This window comes from Ptiloglossa arizonensis, chromosome 6 (genome assembly GCF_051014685.1).
Source record: "Ptiloglossa arizonensis isolate GNS036 chromosome 6, iyPtiAriz1_principal, whole genome shotgun sequence".
Classification (NCBI taxonomy): domain Eukaryota; kingdom Metazoa; phylum Arthropoda; class Insecta; order Hymenoptera; family Colletidae; genus Ptiloglossa; species Ptiloglossa arizonensis.
In genome coordinates, this window is record NC_135053.1 from 18,827,084 (window position 1) to 18,842,497 (window position 15,414).

Here is a 15,414-nt window from a genome sequence, read left to right on the forward strand (position 1 = left end):
CTGTTACCTACAATACATCAAACTCGTGCCAATGAAGAATCTTTTTGGTTTTTTATTTGAGACAAACCGAACGGTCGGAATCGTGGAAACCACGCGATGTTTTTACAAGCGACATGTGTTGAGAGATCGTGCACACCGTCATTTTGACCCGGGGTATATTTTTCTTGGTTGCTACTTGTCTGAAATTTTGTACGTATCTATCGTTATAATCTTTTTTCTCTCTTTATACATTCTGAACTTTAACAAACTCAAAAACAAAAATAGCGCTGTACGATAAAAAAAAACATAAGTATGATATATAATATTATATTTCGTAATTGGTCTTTTTTAAAATGTAATTAAAAAATTTGTCTCACAGATCACACTAGTAATCGGTATAAAAAATATATATTACACTTTCAAACGTGTCATTTTAATCCTTATCGAAACACGAATAGACGTCCATGACAACCGACTGTCTCTTTATACAAGAAAAATAAACAATTCCCAAGCAATATATTCCACGGGTGCAAGATTCTCTTGAAGCACATTTTTTCTCTTGAACAATACCTATTGTGTCATACTCGTCCCCGTTGACACCAGATTTACCAACCACTCAAAACGCCGTTTTCCAATTGCTTTTACAAAGAAATTTACTTCAAATTCCACAGCATATTTTCAAAACACGTAATATTCCAATTACAGCACACAATCAATTTAAAAATTTGAAATTTAAAAATTTGAAATTTAAAAATTTGAAATTTAAAAATTTGAAATTTAAAAATTTGAAATTTAAAAATTTGAAATTTAGAAATTTGAAATTTCAAACATTCTTTTTTCTCAATTTTTTCCCCGAGATTCATATAAGAAATACTGTAATATACCGACACCTATCGGTGGTTCTATTAATTACCCGACCGATCTCCAATCGTCGATCTCAACAACGTACCCCCGTTTCGCTTGGAGAACCGATCCGAAGAAAATACACGTTGGGTCGGCGGCTGGAATCGTCTTCCTTGGCTCGCGAGCGGTTTCCGAGCATCGGGGTCCTGTCCCGCGAGGAAATCGCGTGAGTCATCTAACGAGGCCGACCGGCTATCAGGTACGGGCTTCGTGGCAACGGCGTAGGAGCGTTTATTATTTGTTTGCCGGCGAGCGGGGGCCGAGGCTCTCCGACTTCGCGCGGCTTCGACTCAGCTGGCTATTTCGGGGTTTGTTTGGCTACGGTTTACGGCTCTCTCTTCCGAGAGAGCGCCGTTTTACTCGCGCGCAGCGCGCCCCCACCACTTTCCCCCACTCCGTCGCGCCTCACGATCCTTCGAGAGCCCGGTGACCCCGCTGTTATCTTGTGTGCACTCCCGGCCCCGAATGTCGTGGCCTCGGGGAACACACAGCGGGTCCGACCGCGATGGGGATTAGCCGCGTCATCAAGCGGCCGGGCGGGCGTACTTACGCGCCGACTTCGGAACTCGCCGCGCGCTCTGATCGCGCGCGATTATCCCTCGATGTTTACGATAGGGCGGAGCCACTAGTCAAACGGGGGCGATTTTGCCCCGACTGCCCCCTAAACGCGTTGATAGCCGCGCAATATTGCAATCAATACGCGGTTACGCGAGCGTACCGACGGGAAAGGGTGACGAACGCTCGATCGGGCAACCGGTGAACTTTTACACGGCGCAAAGGTGGTGGAGGGTTCGTTGATTAAGGCGGTCAAGGTCGGGCTGCAGCAAGGAACAAGAGGCAAAATTACCTACGAACCACCGAACGCGCGCCGCGTTACGATACGGGATTTTCGTTTATTCGTTAACCTTTTTACTGGTAAATTAACCTTTTCGGCGAGGGAGCACGAGTCGATCGATTCGTTGTTAACTTACAGTAAAAATAAAGTAACTTTTATTGTTTATCGATTTCACGTGTTATTTTCTGTTTCACGTTCGTATAAATAAAGTAAGAAGCACGGATCAGGGTTGTACATCGCGTACGATACGTTGTTCGGAATATTCGGTTGGTTCGTTTAATAGATTTTATTCGCAATCTTGCACGCTGGTCACGAGATATCCAACATCTAACATTATCAAACTCACGATACGAGAAATGTAAAAATCTTGAGCTTAAGGTTGGCACGAATAATGGTATAATTGAAAAAAAAAAGAATTTTTTGATTCAATTCGGAGCGTGGATTAAATGAAATTATTATCGGTGTAACGTGACCCGTAGCTGATTGGTTTCCCGATCGAGGGCCGGTGACGAACGGGTTAACGTCGAGGAAACGATCGAATATTATCTTTGTATTATTTAAAAAATAATAATTAGACGACATCGAGCATTTTTCACATGGTAAAATCTTTCGAAATACTGTTCACGAAATTCGACGTTACATTTCTTTTATCCACTTAAATTTTCTTCTTTTACGCCTTTTTTATTTCGTGCAAATTTTATCGCATCTTTTTTTCTCTGCTCTGGTATAAACGACGAAAAATGTTTTTAGCGGTTGTTTCGATGCCGCCAAAGTCGGAACACGACTTTGAGGCTACAGAAATCGACACCGTCTGATCTATAGCCACCATTTACGCGAAGACGGAAATATCCGACGATCGACTCGACGGTATCGCTTTCATCCGACGGATATATCCGTCGACCGTACCGAAAAGGTTAATCGACGTTAGGAAACGCCTGCGTTACTTAATTTCACAATTTATTTCGCGACAATTGTACTTGTAAATATTGGGTTGTTCGTAAAGTCATTTGTTTTTTTTTTGGTTGAAACGAAACACGATTTTTTCAAAGTGTATAAACATTTTATTAAATTATACATACTCTATATTGGAAAGCGAAATGACTATCCGAACAACCCAATATTTACAAGTGGAAAATATATAATTTAATAAAATGTTTATACACTCTAAAAAAAATCGTGTTTCATTTTCATCAAAAAAAAAAAAAAAAACAAAATGACTTTCCGAAGGTATATAAAAATATCATAATATATATAAAAATTGTTTACGATAAATGAATAAAGTTTATGCACGTAGTATTTTTTTTTAATTCGAGTATTTAGCTATAGGGTAATAAACAGAGTAACTGGAGCGTACTTGAACGAGTATACCATTGTTGTGAACAATTTGTATAAAATACGGAGAATGAATTTTTCACAGTCAGTAGCAATATTGCTAGTCTAAGGTGTCCACTTATGGAATTCGGTCGAGTGCACAGGGTTTCGAATCAATATCGAATTTTAAGATGTAAATGCAGACAAGGGTCCTTGGCCAGAGTCGAGTTAAAGCAAAAGTCGACATCCTCTTGACCCTCTACTCTATGAACTCTACTTTTCAAAAATTAAAAAAAGAATACTTAACCCGAATCACGAGCGACCGAACTTTCAAAGCTGCTTGATGTCCTCGCGAGTCATCGTCAACCCCAAAAATTTACACGTTATGCAACAGGGTCAATCGTGGTCCACGTTAGATTACTTCCGGATTAAGTCCATGTTGCAATAAGTGGTTCCACATCAAGGTAGCATTTGGTACCACGTATTAGATTGGAAAGTCATTTCGGTTTTTTTTTGTGAAAAAAATGAAACACGATTTTTTCGTGTATAAACATTTTATTAAATTATATATTCTCCATTTTGGAAAACGAAATTACTTTCTGAACAACCCAATAGTTTAATAAGAATTACCAATGCATGGGCAAGATTCTCCCGATGAAAATGAGTCCCCACACGACCACCTTCTGACAATTTTCGATTCGCTGGAATTTTTTTCAAAAAGTGATTAAAAAATCGTCCAATTAAAAATTTCTCCGTCGCGAAAAAAAAAATGGGGTACAACCTTCTCTACCCACCGTGTCCCTCCACGGATGGTTAAACTCTACCTTAACGATCTCCGGAGGTCCTGAACCGATTTCTGGGGATAACCGCCGGATCTAACCTCCCGACCCCCTCCATCGAGTGCGTCACCGGAATCGAATCATGGACAAATGAAACCGAGGCCTCCTCCCTGGGCAGGAAGTCGACGTCGCGATAGATAAGGGGAACCAGAGGAGGAGGATGCGACACTCGAGTGCACTTGCGTAGGGCAAGACCTCTGCAAGGGTAAGTCGAGACGGTTAGGGAATAAGGCGAACCGTACCGACGGTGAAGAAGATGGGGAACATCGGGAGGGTGGGAATGGAACGGAAACGGGCGCGAGAGGGACACCGACTCCTCTGCGAAGAGAGAAAGAGTGAGCGGAAGGCGGTGGGGGGTGGGAGTAGTGGGTACGGGGGCAACGAGGGGAATAATAATTCGACAAAGCGCCGGCAGGAAAGAAAGAAATCCATATTCAGATCCGATGATGTATCCGGGGCCGCGGGAGGGCTCTCCATTCAAAAGGGAGGAGAGGAGGTGGGAAAGGAGCCAGTAAAGAGAGAGAGAGAGAGAGAGGAGTAAGGAGAGAGAGTGGGAGGCGAGGAGAGAGGGACGCGTGTGCACGGTCCACCCGCCTTCCTGTGTGCTCTTGCCTTTATCGTCGGCGGGTTCTGCGCGAGACCCAGCGACGATTATTATTATTATTATTTGAGAGGTATCGCGTTGCCGTCATAACCACGTCGGCCCGCGGCTTTGTCCACGTGACAGCGATAGGGCCCATTTACGTCGAGAAACACTCACCGCCGACATCATAATGGGGGATAAATCCCCGAAAGCCCACAATACGTCCCGTGCATCGTGGTATTAACCCGTAAGTAGGCAGATATACCGGTTCGACGTGCGCGCGCACGTGTACGTATGTGGGAGCTCTCGCGGCGCACGCGTATGTGAGTCGAGCGCGAGCCGAGCCGAGGCTGGCACGACCGAAACTTTGCCTCGTCCTAATTAGTATCGATTACCGAACCCAACATCCCTTTCCCTCTTGTACTTTACTCGTCCGTTCCTCGATACCTCGGGCTCGTTTCGCTGCCATCCAACCCTCGTTTCGCGACTTCTACGGCGAGGGGGACGCGGTGGAGAGAGAGAAGAGCGAGCGTGGCGCAGATTGCGCGGAACCACGGGTTGAAAGTTCGCCGCGGACGCGCGTAACGTTTTCACGAAGGAACGTCCTACGAACCGATTTATTCCGATTGGACGACGAGTGATGTCACGGAACGTAGGGGGGGGGGGCTGGGTGGGTTGCAGCACGAGCCTAGTATTCTGGAGACTCTTTGGCAAGTAGCTTCCATCGGAGCTTTTTTACGTTTGGTTCGATGTTGCCAATTATCTACGGTGTTTGTTGAGACTTAAGTGTATGCGAAGTTATATACACTGTAGGTCGAAATCGGTGGTACGAACAGGGTCCGGACTGGTTGGGCGAAAATGTGGAATAATAACATTGTACGGCCTCTTCATTTTTGAGATAATTTTCCGTTAATTATAATAAAATTGCACGGGGGGGGGGGGGGGAGCTTCGTTTTTACGATAATTTTTCATTAATTTTTTGTTTAAAAAACTTCTCAAGCGTCCTAAGAAGATAAAATATTCAATTTTGAACTACGAACGAATTTAAATCGAGAAACGGAAATGGAAAGAAATTTGTAAACGAAATGAGAGTGATGCCGATGCGGATTATAGAAATTCTTTGTTTTTTCTTTTCTTAGTTTGGACGATTTGGACAGTGAGATACTATATGTATAATACATATGTGGCTCCACGCGATTGGCCGCAACTTTTACGCGGACCGACATTGTTTCGTAAAGTTTATTAGACAAGGTGTTCGATGTGTATGCTTTTCAGTGGTGGATGATTATTTGATGAAATCACGTACCAGTCTTTAAATTAGATTCGCGGATGTTACTTTATTTTCCGGCCCGTAAAACTGTCGCAATCTCTTCAGAGCGTTACGAGATGAGTTCGCGATCTATTTGCGGCTGTATCGTAGTTAAACGATTTGAATTTGAGGATGTTTAGATAGGGAATCGACGGGCGCTATTTATTTTTATTGGCGAGCCTCGTGGATGTTGATTGTACGAGGATCTGTATATACTCCGAGGCATCACTCGCGGAGATGTAACGATTAGATTGTTTTAGACATGAAACACGATTCTCTTGGCTCGATCACCGTTGAAAATTCGAATTTACATCGAAAATTTCACAATTTCTTATTTCGCAACGAATGATTTTCAATTATCATAAACTTGAATTTCTTATTAAAAAAAAAAAAAAAATTATTCCAAGGGAGTAATAAAGTTAGGACAAAATTATATTTATAAGAAGATTTTTTAAAAACTTTCCAATTCTCTGTTTGCCGAACCTCGTAGTTTCTGCGAAAGAAGACCAATGGCCGAATCTAAGTGTGCTGATTGTAAATCTCACGTAATAATGGTAACTACGTATTGTCCCTCCCCAAAATAGTATCTACGCAATCATATTCAAAAAACAGTAACTACATAATGGTATAAAAAAAATGGTACTCACAAAATGGTACCCATGTAACGTTATCTATGACGTTTAAATCGGTCCATAGAACGAACCACGATGATCCCGATGTAAAGAAAAAAAGGAAAATACCTATATACGCATAAACTTTTAAATTAGAAACCTAGAAACCGCACAGAGTACCATTTTTCCTTCGTCCGTTATTTTTAACGCGTTCCTCCCCCCGGGGCTTCCGTCGGGGCCCACAACGAATCATCATTTTTACGAGTCACCGCGACAAACGCGAACGAAAGAGCCAGCGACTCGCCGGGAGACAAATAGAAACTCGATAAACACTTCCCGCGCGATTCAACGGAACCCGGGAACCATTTAGGTGGGCGATAAGAGAGGTTTTGAGGGAACGCAGGCGCGATAGGAGGGATTTTGAGAGAATGCAGATCGAAATTGTCGTTCGGTTGGAAAAGCCAGGCGCAAACAGCGGGTTAAGGCCGCTCGTAAAACGGCCCCCGCTATTTACCCACGTTCCTTTCGCAGCCCCGGCATTCGTAAACGAACTGGCAGACGCTTACAGACGAACCTATGCCAGACAATCTGACGATCGCGCGCTCCTCCGTCGTCTCGTATCGTTCTACGTTTACGGGCGGGCGACGAGTGACGTCGTCCGAGCCGCGTCGTCTTCGAACGTCGCTCGTCGCCGCGGACCGGAACGGTGGTGGGGGGTCAAGACGGTGCGTCAGACACGGGTATACGTTTCATAGAGGGAGGTGGGGTGGGGGGATTCACGGGTTACCCTTCGGGCGATCGTCTGCTCCGCGCGCGTTCATCAAAGGACACCGCCAGACGACCGGTCCGAATGTAACCGCGCAAAACCCGCCGAAGAATGTTTCGTGGACCGTCCCGACGGATAGTGTGAATCCGCCTTTACAACTTCTCCGACACGGTCGCTCTAGTGATATCCAATTACAGTTTTTCCGGGGCCCCGACGATCGAAGAACGAAGTTGTTGTTTCTAGAGGACTGCGTTGGCCGGAGACTGCAACGGGGAACTAAAGTGCCCCGTAGAGCTTCGAAGAAAATTGTCTCGGATACAGTTTGGCCACCGAACGGTACCGTTGTAATCGAGTTGAATTTTTGGGAACGGAGAATTGAATTTCGTGTCTGTCTTGAATAATTGAATTTGGGACAACGGTGGAGGAGGATATTACGACGAGCCTGTAAATTTTGTATTCGTAGTAAGGACAATGGCAAAAACAATAGTGCTTCGTCTATTGACTGCGCAAAGAAATAAATATAGTATTACACTTGCAAGGTAGAGAACTCGGTTAATTTGTAGACGCGTTGGGACATCTTTGAGAGAGAGAGAGGTCGCTTCGAGCAGTAGTCGAGTAGAGATTTGAGTGCTCCCAGGTATACTTCAATGAAAGTTCTCGTATTCTTTAGAGGCACTCGAGTACTCGGGAGTATCCATGACCGCGAACTTAAATAAAAATTGTTCCTTTGTACAGTCACATACCCGCTTTCAAGCGACAAAACCGGGGCAGGTAACGATTTTCGTCCATAACCTGGGCCAACAACGATCATTGTAATTGCTCTCGCTGGAAATACGTACTTGAATCCGGGGTGGAATAATAGTCACTCGAAAGCGGGGATCGCTATATTATTCCCGGTCACTCTTACCGATAACTATCGTCGCACCTGAAATACAACACGCCGTGTCGAGAAAATAATCGTTTCGATCGTGTTAGCTCATAAAATAGCGGTTCTCCTCGTACACCCCTTGTAACGACAAACAAGGACCGTAAAACCTGTGTTTAAGATGCGATCTAAACGCGAAAGAAGCATCAGAAGCCATTAACCGCGGGGAATCCAGATTATGGAAGCCTCCGGCACCTCGACTTGCTTGATTTGTGGAGGGTGAGTACAACGAAATGACGTTTCACGCGAGAATCAACGAGGAATGCCTCCTGTCAGCGATATTCCGTGCGACCTAATGGTTCGAACACAAATCATTCGAAGACAATAAAAATTATCACCGAGCCGGTTCCAAAGGGTCTCGGTCCACTGTCTCGCGTTTTGTAGATTGTTCGAAAGGGTTCTCGAAATAACGGGATTGTCATAAAAGTTATCTGCTCGAAGGACAGGCACGAGACAGTCTTATCTGTTCGCTTTTCCGTCTTTGGTCTCTCCTGTCGAAAAATAAGAATAACGGAAAAACTCTGTTTATATCTATTCGTTTGTTTATTAACATTCAACGCACTACTTCTCACTACTCGCACTACTTGCAATTCCCGAATCATATCACTCCCTTAACCTCACATATCCCATACACCATTACCAACTTGATTCTCTAACCTAATTTATACCTAACCTTCCGATCACTCGATCTTCCATACGTTTCGTATCGGCGCTCGCGATACGTTCAATAAAAATAACCTCACATAACCCATACACTATTGTCAACTTAATTCTCTAACCTAATTTATATCTAACCTTACGATCACTCGATCTTCCATACAACATTCGTATCCGCGCTCGCAATACGTTCAGTAAAAATAACTTCACGCGTGTTTTTATTCGCTTCGAAAACGATACCGTTATCGTGCCACCGCGATCCGAAAAGCTGTTGACGACCGACCAGGCGCGAATCTCCGCACGTAGAATTCGGCCAGTGATTTCAACGTGTTCGAACCGGCAGAGGGCGCGGTTCGAGAGCGCCTCCTCGCCACTCGATTTCCCGGTACGCTAATTTCCTTACGCGAATGGACAGAGCTTGATGGCCTGGGCGCGGAATCTAACAAGATAGGCCGAGGAATTAGCGCTAACGAGATTAGAGATTTTAGACTGTACACGCACAGTAGAAGATTAAGCATAAAAGTCCGGCCAAGCAACAGAGCAGTTGATGCACTTCTAAAACTGTCTCGCGGGAAGGACAGAGAACGATTATACACTGTTGTTCAAAAGTTTCGACGCGCGTTGATCTTTCAAGTTTTCCACTTTTTTTTTGCTGAAGGGGAGTTATTCTTAGTTATTTCGATTCTTTTTCATAGGGGTGCTTATTATCAGTCATGATAACGAATAAAAAATAAATATAACGATACTGGTCGAGATTACGACTTATTGGGACTTTCTTTGAGTATACGACTGTACATTTTCCAATCTTCAGACTGCTTTGTACAAAATAACTTTCACAAAATCAATATACAGGTTGTTTCTAAATTACAGACGCAAGTTTTGTAAATCGACAATCGTAGCGAATATCCTCGAGATTAACGGAACGACGATACTCTAGAATCCTAACCTAATAACGAATTCAATGATATCTTTTTTTTTTTTTCTCGTCGAGCCGCGGCTACGGAACTTTTGAGCGACGGTGTATATCTGAATCCGCTGGCCTTTTTTTTACTCCCATTCGGTTTCAAGCCCAGCAAGCCTAACGAATCGTAAGTTGCACGATAATCGATAGCGCGCGCGAGCAACCCGTTATTTCCCCGTTCAGAGACATTATTCGTTTCCCCGCCTATTGAGGAGGGACTCTGTCGTCCTTTGCGACGCGGGCCCCAGCCCCGGGGCGCTTCAATGTCGACTACGCTGCGAACGATAAAAACATTTCCGCGATTTCGTAAGACACGATCCGTGGCCGAAGTCCGCCATTTTTCAAGCGAACTAGAGCTACCTGTAAATCATGACTCGATAGAAAGATCTAGACACTACCTGCGATATATATTAATGTTTACAACTACCGAATTAGTATATTGTATTTAAATCTTCAAATAAATTTAAGTTTATAGTAGTAGTAATGGTAGTACTAGTATATTTTTATTTATTTTTCTCCTAGGAATACAAAGAGGTAAACCTTAACCTAACCTAAAATACATTTAAATATGTTTAAATATAATACATAAAATACATTTAAATATATTTGAATGTAATTAATACACCGTACTGGAATGTTCCAGAAGTGGCCATCACGCGGTGAGACCAGTGTTGAGACGTTAAAAATCCTAAAATTTAGTTTGTTAAATAAAATTAACATCATCCGGAACTTGACGTTCCTGAAAGATTGCGCAGCCCCCCCGGAGGGGGAAGAGAACGAGGTGGAGGGGGTAACCGCACCGTACGAAAAAAAAAAAAAAAAGGAAAACCGCGGGGAAAAAAGGACGAAAAGGAAAGAAGGAGAGAGAGAGAGAGAAAAAAAAAAAGAAAGGAAGAAAGAAAGAAAAGATGGAAGGATTACATCACGGCTGGGCTCGTCGATCGTAACGCAACCGATATATCGGGCGGTCCTCCGGGGGGATCGGCGGATCATTCTGCTTAAAACAAGGCCAATCTTAATTAGGGGATGCACCAGGCTCGGTTCTCCCGCGGGGCCATCTCGTTGTTTCCCTTTTTGCTCCTGGGCGCTCCTCGCGTACGCGTCTCTATGCACGGCCAGTGAATCTGAAAGAGCGGTGCCCCGTGCCCCTGGGATATCAAATAGAGTACCAACCGAGGTCTCCGCGTTTACGAGAATACCGTTTCTCGCGATCGCGTCCTCTACGACGCGCCACGCAACGTATCCGCCCGCGCGGCGCCCACTTGGTTCCCTCTCTCTGTCGCGCTGCCGCGGCGACGACCCTTCTTGTTTATTTCTCTTTTTTTTTTTCTTCTTCTTTCTTCTCTTTTTTTTCGCCTAAGCGAGCGCGCGCTCGACATCTCGACCGCGACTCGGCGGTGTCTTCGATCCGAATCACCGTTTCTATTTCAGCGTTGCGTTTCGAGTCGCGCGTTTATCGGCCGAGACGACCAGGGACACCGTTTCTGAACGGAATTAAATTCGAATTACACGAGACAGCTTGTAAGACGCTTGGTCCGTTTTACGAAACGAACGAATAGATCGTACGAAGATCGACATTGCGTTTCTATTTTTAAATACACGAACGGTATGTATATACAAGGATGATGGTATTTTTATCGAATAAATAAAGTGTATTTTTTTTTTATTGTAGTTGATCTAGGTTAGGTCCAGTGAAATTAAATTTGACTAAAACTGACGTGTACTTTTTTTTTTATCAGGTCTACGGTAGATTTCCCGAACCTAGTAGGTCTAGGTTAGGTTTTCCGAATTTAGTTGATCTAGGTTAGGTCTATCAAAATTAAATTCGGTTAAGATTGACGTGTATTATTCTTTTATAATAGTAGGTCCGTGAAAATTAAATTCGTCTAAAAGTAACGTTTATTTCTTTTTTGTTATAGTAAGTCTAGGTTAGAACCGTTAAAATTAAATTCGAATTCCACGAGTTAAGTAGCTTGTCTAGAACTGACATTGTGCACTTTGTCACAGATTTAGGTAAGATACGGGTAGGCTTGTATACCTAAAGAACTGTATAAATTTTCGATACGCCACAAGTTAACCAAATACCGTTCGTTTATAAAAATTAGTCAGCCATCCTTAATGTCCTCTGTACTCTGACCACCAATTTATTAAAACAAAACGAACATTTAACTTTCTCATCCGAGAAGTAGTAACTGAAAAATTAAACAGCGTTAGCGTTGTTCCTCCTAAACGTTCAAATACAATACTATCGTACAAAAATTCGATCGTTTCACTTCCGTCGAAAATCAAACCATTAAATAAAAATATAACCGAGCGCCACTGAAATCGTACACTACCTAACCGACCGTGTACTACTAAATTAATTAAAATATTAATTATTATCTACGGCCCGTCGGCTTCGGGCAAGTTTCCAATGCATCGAACCACAATCTGTTCCCGTCTTGTACCCTTCGTTTTACACTTAAAATCGGCCAACAGTATTTCAACGAACAATAACTACACCGAGTTGCCGGAGTGATTTCCATCGGTTCGAGTCTGTTATTTGCACGCGCAAACTCTCTGCCGGAATATCACGTTACACGAGATGTTTATGTACCACTCGTGGATACATTTAATTTAGCTTTCATATCGGCGCTTCCTCTCCGCGTGTTATACGCCAGAAACGCCGTAATTAAATTATCCCCGCGTTGTTTATTATGCCGGGGCGAAAAATAAAATCGCGCGGTTTTTAACGGCAATAACGCCCGCCCGGCCACGGTCCGCCGAGTCCCTTTTATCCGTGTTGTCATAAGCCCCAATCTGTTATACTTCGGCAGGCAGCGTGCGCGCGACGTGCTCGAGAGTATAGTAATAACGCGAAAACACACCGGTGTTGTTGTTGTTGGTTCAGGCTCTCGCTCGCGGCGGGTTAAGCACCGTTCACGCGTGAAACAAGGAGTCGGTCGAATCAACAAGGGATTGCGCGCTGATTTTTGTTTAGCCTGACACAATACGCTTACCGGCCTCGACGGTCAACAATGAAGTCGCTCGTCCCCGCTGCGCGAAATCGAGCTGAATTGATCTCCGATATGTGATTGCGTTGCACCGTACGCGCTTACGCTCCATAAAGTTTCTTCGCCATTTAATTATCGTGCCTTTTTTTATTTTTTTTTTTACAAAGGTGATAACGTAAATATAAATTCATTTTCTCGTTCCGCCATTTAATTATCACGGCTTCTTTTTTTGTAACATAAATACAAATTTTCTCGTCTAGCCATTTAATTATCGTGTCTTTTTGTTTTTTACGAAAGTGATAACATAAACAAAAATTTTCTCATTCCGCCATTTAATTATCGTGGCTTCTTTTTTTGTAACATAAATACAAATTTTCTTGTCTCGCCATTTAATTATCAACAAGTTTCTTGATCGTTTAATTATAGTGCCTTTTTTTTTATGAAAGTGGTAACGTAAATACACATTTTCTCGTTTCGCCGTTTTATTAACGTGCCGTTTTTTTGTAACATAAATACAAATTAGACAATTTTTGTTCCACAGTTGATTTGAAAATTTTGTTAAATTTCTTTAGTATCTCAATTATGCGCAAATGTATGTGTATTATCTTTTTGTAGATCTTAATCGAGTAAAATAATTTTTTCATTAACCGTGGGTTTCAAAGTGAATATATTTGCTACTGCACTATAGAAACTTTGTTAGTTAGAAAAAATGGTATATTGTTCAGAAACAAACAGAATCTCAACGGAAGTTTTATTCAATTTTTTTTTATAATTAAATTTATAAGATTTTCAAGAGACTGGAGTTGGATTGATTTTGAAAAATTTTCCGATTAAAATTGTTTAATTTTCTACTGTAATTTCTTGAAAAAGATGTATCTTTTTTCGATATAAGCGATAATCGAGTTGTAATATTTGAACGTGTACTTTGTGATTTTATAATCTGAAAATTGATTTTTGGAAATCAATTTTTCCCCGGAAAACCGTTCAAACGTTTAGACGATAAAATTCACAGACCTTTCTTATTTGTTCGACCGAAACTGTTTCGTCATCGAAAACAAGAAGAGATTTATCGTTCGATCGAAAAAATACGACCGTGTAGATTCGGTAGACTTTAAACGAATAAATATGTAATCCACGAGGAGATGAATATAATGGCCTGCAAATATTTTACGAAGCGGAAAATCTGCAATGTTTTTACAATCCATTAAGTCCCGATAGACCACCGGAAAATAATTCACAGCCGAGGAAAACTATTATAGAAATAAAGTTCCATGTAGCAAGCAGACGCTTCGTTTTTTCTCATTGTGTTCGGCTGTCCCAGTGCTTCAAAGACTTAATCTCACAATCGTCTGCATTTTTCATTTCTTAAAAGCCTTCTAATTCTTTCTACCCTAAAAAATGCGCAAAGCATTCTTACCCGCTAAGGGTTGCCTCTTTTTTTCTTTTCGACAAATAGAAAGTATCTGGAGCGTGTAAAGCGTCTCAATTTAATTTCTCCGTGATTATTAACGGTTTCCTTTTTACATTACGGTTCATCAGAGTTGGGCATATTATTGGCAAGAGGCCACTGTAAAAAAAAAAAAAAAAAACCCTGGGGAACGACGAGCAGGCTTCGTTCATAATTTTAAATGGAACAACCTATGAACTTTTATTTACTTTCGGATAAATTTCAATTGTAACCAACCGATCGGACAGAATTGCAATTGTAAACGTTTACAAGTAGGACGAGTGAAAGGATCGTAACTACTTTTGTCAATTTTACAATTTTCCTTTAGATAGTAAATTTGATAAACTTATACGTATCTATGTATGTATATTATCAAGACATTATTAATTATGTAACAAATATTTAATTTTAATAATCGGATGTATTTGATAGTAACCAACCAAGAAATTACTCCAATTAGTAAATGTTTGTCAGGTAGGTATCTGAAGTGTACAATATTGAAAAGAACAAGAGTGTCATTAGTTAGAATCTTCCCTCCTTTGTTCATACCTACTACGTTCGTTAGGAAACATTTATATTACGAATAACGTACTTTAGAAAGTCATTTTCATCGAATTTCAATTTTAGGAATTTTCTTTTTCCAAATTTTCAATGCAACATTTTAAAATTTTAATAGAAGGTCTATTAAAGAATCAACTATTTGTTACACTTTTCTTACCCTTTTCACATTCCCATTCTTTGCACTTTCATTTTCATACAAAAAATATTCAATTTCTAGTACTCTATCGTTCAACTGTGAAGAAAGTCTCCAAAAGAATTGTATTAAAAAAATGAAGAAATGTTAAACTTTCAGGTTTTGATTTTATCTTGTCGAGAACATTTTTTGTCGATAAAAAAAATTATATCATACGCGGCCTAGTATGCTTTACACGCATACAAACTTTCATTAAAATCGGACTTGTAGGTTAGGTAACCTACTTTAATATAGTGTATCTATAGTATATCATACACTATGTATGTATAATATAGTGTAAGAATACTTCTTTACAATATTATAATATATTGTCAGAATACTTTTTTATAATATAGTTATAGTGTACGAATATTTATTTACAATATTATTATAAAATAGTGTAAGAATACTTTTTTATATATAGTTATAGTGTACGAATACTTCTTTATAATAATATTATAAAATAGTGTAAGAATACTCTTCTATAAATATATTTATAGTGTACGAATATTTCTTTATAATATTATTATAGTATAATGCACGAATAATTTTTTTATCCACT

At 41.2% G+C, this 15,414-nt stretch overlaps 1 protein-coding gene across 3 annotated transcripts in view; it reads right to left on the bottom strand.

Annotated features, from left to right (window-relative positions):
* LOC143148260 (protein Wnt-4) overlaps positions 1-15,414 on the bottom strand; it is a 93,018-nt gene that overhangs the window by 26,001 nt on the left and 51,603 nt on the right. The window lies entirely within an intron of this gene.